Below are 9258 nucleotides of genomic sequence, written 5' to 3' on the forward strand. Positions count from 1 at the left end.
GTTTTCTTACTTTGATTCACTTGGTTTGATGATAATCACCTTTGATTTCCTTTGAATTCTTGTTCATGAAATATATATGATTCCCTAGAGACTTTAGAGAGAAGTGGAGAGATGTTGGGAATGAAATAATGAAGTTGGAAACACATTTAAAGACTTGAAACATTTCAGCCCGTCGGGTGGTCCACGGACTGTTCCACGGTCCGTGAAACCCAGTGTTGTCCGTGGAGCTGGTAGTGGTTCATGACCAGCCAGTTTCCTTCTCTTCTGGAAGTTCCACGGACCCATCCACGGTCCGTGGAACACAATGCTTTGCCGTGGAACCGGTCGTGAAACTCCCAAGCCACCAAGTTCGATCCCGTCGTCTCGTTTGATCTTCAATCCTTATGGAACCTTCTTAGCACTTTTTATTACTTCATTAACAATCTAAGGGGCATTATAACTCTTCCCCAACACATCATTAAGTTGTCATCAACTTACTACTCATAAATCCTTTCCGATACTTATCGTATACATGGCCTTCTTGCAACTTTCTCGTCTAACATCGAATGTCTTTCAAATCTTATTTAGAATCATCAAATGCTATTTCTTACTTATTGAAACATCGTATACTTCGTATTCCTCATTAGACTGGTCACTCCGCATCAACGGAAAAATTTTCTGAGGTGTAACACGGGGTTGGGTCGTGACATGTCCAGCTCGGGTACTAGTCACGGCCTACGGGGTTGGGTCGTGACATGTCCCGTCCTTATGACTTCAGTACTTTAGTTAGACGCTCGATGTGTGGGTTGTAGATGTTATGAGACTTCTTCAGTGTATATTTTGTACATCATTTTGTAGCCTCGTGGGCTTATGCATATATACATGTTTTGGGAGATTTAGAAATTGGTTTATGACAAGTTTTATGTTGAAAATGATATATGCCCAGGTTAAGTATGATAGATAGCATGATGAGTGGTGCTCGGTAGCCAGCTCCGGGTACCCGTCATGGCCCACTAGTTGGCTCGTGACACTTCAGTTAGCGAATCATATGCAGAGTTAGTGATTGTTGGAGAAAACATGTAAATCTTCGGGTATGAGGTTGGGATGGAATACTTAGGTTGGTATTGTTGTTGACCATGGATTGTCACCTTATTGTGTTCTATTGAGTTGTTGCTTATTTGCGAGTTGTTGGCTTGCCGCCATGTGATTGGTTCTAGAGTTGATGCTTAGTGATTACCTTATGTTTTGGAGAGCATATTTATCTTGCTTGAAGTTATTGGAAAGGAAAGTAACGCTATGATATTGATATTGTGATTGTGATTGAGACATGTGTCCATGTGTGGCGCTATGATTCATATATTCTTGTTGGCATTGTTATCATGCATTCACTTATTTATACATATATTGGGATCGGGTTGTGCGCCGCAACACTTACTTGGATCGGGTTGCACGTACCGTAACATTGGCTGGGAGGTTTTATGTTCCATAACATTGACTATTGGATCGGGTTGTACACCACAACAAGTACACAGGCTTAGCGGTCCCCCATGGGTCATGATTGTCGAGGCGACGAGATATTCCGCCTGAAGTGTGTGTGTATCACTGCATTGCATTGCATTCATCTCATATTTACATATGGTTTTGTATTGGACTTGTTGGTTGATCTTGGTGATACGTGTACTTGATAGTGGTACTTGAGATTGTATTTCAGACTTATAGTGAATTTTGAGGTGATATACTAGACTTGGTAATTTGGTACTGAATTTGATACTTTAGACTGTGTTGAGTTATATCTGATTGTGAGAATGTCTACTTTTTTAGTCTCTTTCTTATGAATATCTTATCTAACTGTTGTCACTCTATGATGCCTACTCAGTACGTGTTGTTGTACTGATTCTACCTTGTTGCATTCTTTTCTGAGTGTAGAGTTCGTGACCGGTTTGACTTTCTCGCTTCGTGGTTGAGTCTCGAGGCTGTTTGACGAGCATTCTAGGGTGAGCACTTGGATGGATTCGCTGCCCGGATGACTCCTATCTATTTATGTCTTTATATTCTACCATTTAGATAGCTATTTATGGATATTTGAGACTTGTATTTCCTAGACATTATTATAGCATCCACAGTGGCATACATCTATTAAAGTTGATGGGCTTCAGTGGAAAATCAAATTGATACTTATAGTGAAAGAAGCATCCAAAGATGAGCCCAATAATTATGGTGAGGGGCTGGCTAAATGCTACACGTATTGAAAGATCCAAGCCCAAGCCCAAGAGAAGGAAGATTGAGCCCACATGGAGCCCAAAAGGAAGGGCCTACTTGAAGCCCAAGGAGAACCCAATAAAGGAGCTAAAACTTCAGCCCACAAAGAAAGGAGAATCAAGCCTAAAAGGGTTGCATGTCATGCCCAATATGTGGCTGGAATTGACTTGAGTTTTGTCCAACAATTGGCTGAAGTTTCACGTGAGATTTGGTGCAAAATAGGGCTGTTTAGCCGTGGGATTTTGGTCCAAGAATGGTCACTTATTCCTTTATTTCTTTAGGAATAGTTTTTGGAATTATGGTACATGCTTTCCTAGTTTAATCCTAGTTAGTTTTAGTATTTATATATTTCCATAAAAGTAGATTCAAATCCCATACTATTTGGGATAGGTTTCTCCTATATATAGGGGTGGATTTTGTTATTTTCATTAGATTATTATTATTATTATTTGATAGTTTCTCTTCTTTACACCTTTGTGTGTAGTGACTATGGATTTATCTTACAACCCTACAAGAAACATTCTTTAGCAGGTAAGATTAATTTTTAACTTGATATCTTTGGTTCTTATTCGTAAATTAAAGAAGGTAATTAGTCTTATACTAATTATGGTCTCTAATTTCTTCGAAATAGGGGTCTAGATCACCTTTTGATATAAGTTCTTGAATTGACTCTATTAGTATCGTAATTAGTCTTAATCCGCTAATTTTGAATATTACGATTAATTAGGGTTCTTATTACTTTAATCTTGAAATTTGGGGATTTTATTCTCGAATTTCGCCTATCTTTATATTCTTGTCTTTAATCTTCGTATTTTCGCTTCCGCATGTATTTTCACTGGCGATTTAAGTGACAATCCACATAGTCATTTGATTGATTTGTTAGAACTAGTTGAAACTGCAAAAGATAACGGAGTATCTCCTAAAGCAATCAAGTTAAGACTATTTCTTTTTTCTTTAAACAAAGATGCCAAGACTTGGTTGCGAAGTCTGCCTCAAAGGTTTATATCCACATAGGACTAGATGACCTAAGAAATTTTAAATAAATAGTTTCCTCCTGTAGAACGACAAAGCTAAGACAAGATATTTCTAATTTCTTGCAGACTGGCACTGAGACTGTTTATCAGGCTTGGAAAAGATTAAAAGTAATGCTAAGAAAATGTCTACATCATGGCATCCCTGAACATATGCAGTTGTATATTTTTTTTATCACCAGTTAAAACCTTCATCTTGAAATGTGATAAATGTAGTTGCAGGAGGTTTCGCTAAGGGTAAAACCACAGAAGAAGTATTGCAAAGGATGAACAAAAATTTCTGAAAATGTTATTCAATGGTTATTTGACCGTGTAATCATAGAGAAGGTTTGCTACTATAAATCAAATAGGTGCTTTAAATACACTAACTCAAAAAATTGCTTCCTTGGCACAAAAGTTTGAATCTTTTTAGGTGAACACACAACATGCGAGCAAGTCTGAGGCTTGTGACATGTGTGGAGGAAACCACGAATGCCAAGCAACCATTTAGAATGATGAACATGTCAATGACATTGGATACAAGATGTACAATTTAGTAGTCCATTGACACAAAAACATCCAGGCTTTCAATGGAGCAATCCAAATAATGCTGAAAACTTCCAAAGCCTTTAAAAGTAACAAGTTCAGGGTCCACCAAGATACCGATTTAATCAAATTGTGGGCAACCAAATTTCAGACTTTACCAATAAGAAGTTCCATATCAGTAATGTAACGACCCGTTTGGCTGTTACCATAATTCCAAAAAATTCGCGCTTTGGCTCCCAAAGCTTATGCGATTCGTTACGTGTACTTGGTAAAACCCTATCCTAATAGAACCCAACGTAAGAAAAGAAGTTAAAATATCCGATTTAGGCCACTAAGCCCCAGATAACCGCCATAGCTGTTGGCTGACCACCGTAGCAGTCACGCCATAGCGACAGATGATCTGCCATAGCAGAGGTATGCAATTCTCAAAGGACCACCCCAGCGGTAACGCTGTAGCGATACTTTGACCGCGGCAGCAGTCGACAACCAGTTTTGACCCTATTTAAAGCCCTATTTTGGGACTTGACCTAAAATTACTCATTTCTAAACTATGTAGCCGCCACTTGGGAGTTTCCAGCCCTAGAGAATAGAATATTAGTAAACGTAACCTTCTCTTATCACTCATTTCACCTTTCTTCAATACTTCCTCCAATTTCCCTCATAGTCTTGAAAATGGTAAGTACTAAGAAAAGGTCTCTCCAAATTTCTTGAAAGTCCTAAAATAGCTAATGGGTATTCTTAACCTAGTATAACATCTTCATAGGATGAAAAGCTTATTTATTTCAAGATTAGATTAATGACAAAGTTTCTAAGAGCTAAACATTCTTGTTTCCAAATAGGTTAGTTGATGGATATTAATATGGAGAATATAAACTAGAAAGGCTAGTTTTGATTAGTGATTAACATGGATTTCTATAGGAAAGGGTTAGCTGATAATAAATGGAGATTTAGGAAGATTATTCAAGAAATTTCTGTTCTACCCTTGAACATTCTAGTCTTAAACCGAAACCTTAGATTTTATGGATTTAAATACCGAGCCCTCAACACTTGCTTACTCGATTTTGCTTATCGTTCCTAGACCAAGTCAGATTTATGTTTCTCTACAAGGATGGATGATGAAGTCAATGGATGTTCGTGGCACCCGCTCGGCCTCAAGGTAGGTTACGGCCTACTTGTGTAGACTCTGATTAGCATTTCGCAATGTTGCAATAGATAGTAATGGAGAAAGCATGCTTAGGACTTCGGATAAGAAGTTTGGGACGAAATTCTTAGGTTGGTGCTGTTGTGTGACTTATGTGTTCGGGCTCGTGGCCTGTTAGAATCTCTAGGTTAAACTTGACTTTCATGTGTAAATTGGTGGTTCTATGTATTATGGGAGACTTGTCAGAAGGAAAGGATTAATATGATTCTTATACTATGTTGGTTGTCCTTGTGTGGATAAGATTGGAATTCATGTGTTCATTGACATTCTCATTGCATAGCATACTTTTCTTATATCCATGATATATCTGTTTCAACTTGAAATTGGAAGATAGTGATGACGGAGGTAAGTATGATTCATACGATATTCTTATATTTCGTAGCCATTTCTATGCTATGTGAGATGGAGTGGTTAGTGAGGAGATGGATGACTCATTCTAGGCTGTGTGATATGGAATGACAGTACATGAACTTAGCGGTCCCCTATGGGTCATGACTGTCGAGAGGTGGACATCAATCCCCCCTGAGAATGTGTGTATCATTGCATTGCATCGCATCGCTTTTGCATACATATTATATCCTCTTGTTGATGTATTTGTTTGATGTCGATCACCACTGACCCTGTGATTTATTGTGTTATTTGTTGAGTGGCCTAAATGATAGATAGATAGTTGGGAGGGAGATTGGGATAGGTGTCGTCATGCTGTATCTTGGACTATCGTTCATGCCAGAACGATTACTGTGGTGGTTAGTGGGTAAGGACTTGGTACACTGGGTTTGGACTAGGGGTTTGTGGAAAATTTTTGTAGTAAGGAAGTGTGGCCTATTATGCCCTTTAGATGTTGCTATGTGACTATGGTGATGTAGTTAGATTGCAATAGAAGGCTTTATAGGTTATGACTGGAGTAGAGTGCGTGTCCTAAGGAGGGGTTAGTTGTTGCTTAGTAGTGGCTCGAGTATAAATAAGGCTAGTATATAGGGGTAGTTGCGGTTAGACTCCACCTTGGTTGAGGCTGTGTAGGATCGATCTTGTCTTATCATGATTCTTGTGGATAGAGTGTCGCTAGTGAGTAGACGTATCAGGAGGCATTAGGGATGCTCGGTAGTTATGATATGGTTAGAATTTGAGTAAAGACTAGATGTTCCTTGTACCTTTGTGATCATTGCCTATGTGTTGCCTACCATGATTATCTGTTATTACATGTTGCTTTTATGATTTCCTAATCGCTGTCTACCGATGATACTTACTAGTACTAGTGTTGTACTGATACTACTCTTGCTATAGCCCATTCGGGGTGTAGAGTCTTACAGGTTGATAGCTTGATTTGAGAGTTTCCGGAAGATGTGCGGTGTTTATCATGAAGACCTCCATTATCTTCATTCCTAGATAGAGGTTGAGTTTTATTTATTTACTTTGAATATTGTACATTCGAATCTTCGTTGCTTTTGTACAGTCTAGACCAGGTTTTGGGAAGGTTCCTATGTGTAAGCCACTTTTGTAGTTTTCCGCTTATTTATAAAAAGAGTTAATTCGCTTTGATTATGTTTATGACTTAACATTGAATGAATCCAGTTTCATTATTGGAAATGAGTTACGATGGTATTTGAGGGTTCACCTACTGAGGTGGGAAGGGTAGGTGCCCGCGCGATCCTAAAATGGGTAGTGACAAGCTGGTATCAAAGCCTAGGTTACCTGTCTCACACGTACAAGAGCAATGTCTAGTAGAGTCTCGTGGAATGGTATGTAGACATCTGTGCCCATCCATGAGAGGCTATAGCACATTTAGGAAATTTCCCTTCTTTCTTTCAAATCGTTCCACCTCAGTCAAATTGGTATATCGATGTGTTTAATTGGTATCTAGATGATTCCAATTTGTATCTAAGCGTGCAAGTGCGTGTCGTGGTTTTGTCTGTTTTGAGTTTGGGAGAACGAGTCAATGAAATTTCCTATGACTGTGTAAGTGAGTGGACATCAAGAGATGCCACTGGTCAGATAAGAGCACCGTAGCGGCAGATTTACCGCGCCAGCGGTGCCGCGCCTGCGAAGAGAGGACCGCTGGGGCTAAGAGTGCAAATGTTAAAACGTCGCGCTAGCGGTAGTCTGTCCGCCATAGCGGAGACTCGACCGCTATAGCGGTCCCCTCAATTCTTACTCGATCACTCCCGCGTAGCCTTGGCCTCTGTAGCGGGATTGCCATAGCGAAATAATGACCGCAAAAGCGGTGAATCAGAGAAAGAGAACCTACAGCCTCCTCCTCTGGTTTCAACTTGCTAATGCCCAACAATCAAGAAAGACAACCAAATTTGCAACTAACATCCGGATAAAATAAAGCCCGACGAGGGCGAAAACTATCTAAGTCAATATTACAACCCAACTACGGAAAAGTAAGAGAAGTAAATTGTCCAAAACATGCAACCAAAAGAAACTTTGTTCGAAAATAAAAACCCTCCAAGGGCAGCCACAACAGCATCATGAAGAGGGGAAAGGACCCCTAAGCAGTCCTCCTATTTATCGCCTCGTCATCAGAGCTACTGCCGTCACCACCACGCCCATTTTTTCCACCACCACCCTTGGCCTAGCTCATAAAAGAATACTGCTCCGAGTCATCATCGTCCTCCATGGGAATATCCTTGCCTGGATACATCAACTTCCATATCCCTTTGAAGCCCCTCCATATCTTGAGGTGAAGTTTTTCCCGAGACTTGTTCTTCTACTTCTCCTTTTCGAAATCCCTGCGAAGCTTGCCATGTTCCTTAGCTATAGAAGTGTACACAGTCTGCATGGTGTTGATTGACTCCTGCATCTCCTTTTGAGCAGCCACATACCCTTGCATGGCATCCCGAGTGAAGTAGCCAGCTGTAGCATCGGAAGAACTAGCCTCCGTAGAAGGCCTACTCGCGTTGAATCCCTCCATCCGATCAGGGAATCAATACGCTCAAAGGGACCCTGAACCGGGGGAGCTCCAGCTCCGCTCCCTCCCTCACCTGTACCAACCTCAGCACTCTCATTTGTCTTCCTCTTCTTGCTCTACACAACGGAACCACGACCCTTAACAAATAAAGGGTTGAAATCAACGTCGGAGTTAACCATGTCATCATCCATCCTCTTGGGAACCTTAGCTTTTTGCATAGTGAGGTAATCAGCGAAGGAAACATCAGGCTTGTCCCTCCCTAAATTCTTTGTCACGACCCCACCGGGAGGGCCGGGGCCGACGGAACCGGCTAACCCACCGGCACCTCTTAACGTACATACACATTTACATCCAGGTGAGCCACATAGCTAAATCATGCTTTCTATCCATCAATCATACTATTTCCATTGGGCAACAATACATATATATCATCATCAATAACAATGCCTATATAGATGTGCATAACCCGACGAGGCTAACAAAATGATATCCAAAATATAGGCCGACAAGGCCAAACACATCTAACTATATACATATGTCTACTAGCCTCTAAGGAGAGTATGTCATATCATATAGGCGGACAGACACCGCCCATACCATAAATATATACACAAAAGAATAGATACAAAAGTCGTAGCTCCGAATGAAATGGACCTCCGCTATGTAGTCCCTGAATAATAAAGCTATGGATCAAGCCTGTCTCCCTGGCCACCTGCGGGCATGACGCGACGTCCACAAACAAAAGGACGTGACAAAGAATGTACTAAGTATGAAAAGCATGATCAACATCATTAGGAAAGATAATAGACAACATACGAAATAGCATAGACGGGAGATAGTAATATCATCGTCATAAACACTTACTTGCTTTTCATAGGGACTTCCCATTTCTAATGCGTGATTGTGTACATACATACATATCCGTATCGGAACTCATTTACATTCCATATCCATATTCGTATTCGTGGTCATATTTCCATTCATACTCGTATTCATTTACATATTCATATTCATAGCATTTCTGTATTCATAGCATATTTGTATTCGTATTCATATTCATATCATATACATAGCATACCCGACCACGAAGGTTCGGTGTTTCGCGTACCCGACCATGGCTAGGCTCGGTGATTATACATACCTGGCCCTACCAAGGCTCAGGGTTACACATACCTGGCCCTACCAAGGCTCAGGGTTATCCGTACCCAACTGCAGAGGTGCGCGCGCGTTACATAAATATATATATACTACCCGGCCATATAAGCTCGGGGTTCCATAATAGTCATACATAGACATATATACATAAAAGCTCATAAGCATCTTTAGCATCATTACTATCGTCGTTCATTACA

General features: G+C 40.4%; 1 protein-coding gene and 1 non-coding gene across 2 annotated transcripts in view; one reads left to right on the forward strand and one right to left on the reverse strand.

The window, feature by feature from the left end:
• LOC132058278 (DNA-binding protein RHL1) overlaps nt 1–9258 on the forward strand; it is a 101144-nt gene that overhangs the window by 65214 nt on the left and 26672 nt on the right. The gene's annotated exons all lie outside the window — the stretch shown is intronic.
• Nucleotides 3306–3412, reverse strand: LOC132058643 (small nucleolar RNA R71). Its single transcript, XR_009415365.1, has one exon. It is a non-coding gene; the product is annotated as a small nucleolar RNA R71 (small nucleolar RNA).

The sequence above is a fragment of the Lycium ferocissimum genome, chromosome 5 (assembly GCF_029784015.1).
Source record: "Lycium ferocissimum isolate CSIRO_LF1 chromosome 5, AGI_CSIRO_Lferr_CH_V1, whole genome shotgun sequence".
Taxonomy (NCBI): domain Eukaryota; kingdom Viridiplantae; phylum Streptophyta; class Magnoliopsida; order Solanales; family Solanaceae; genus Lycium; species Lycium ferocissimum.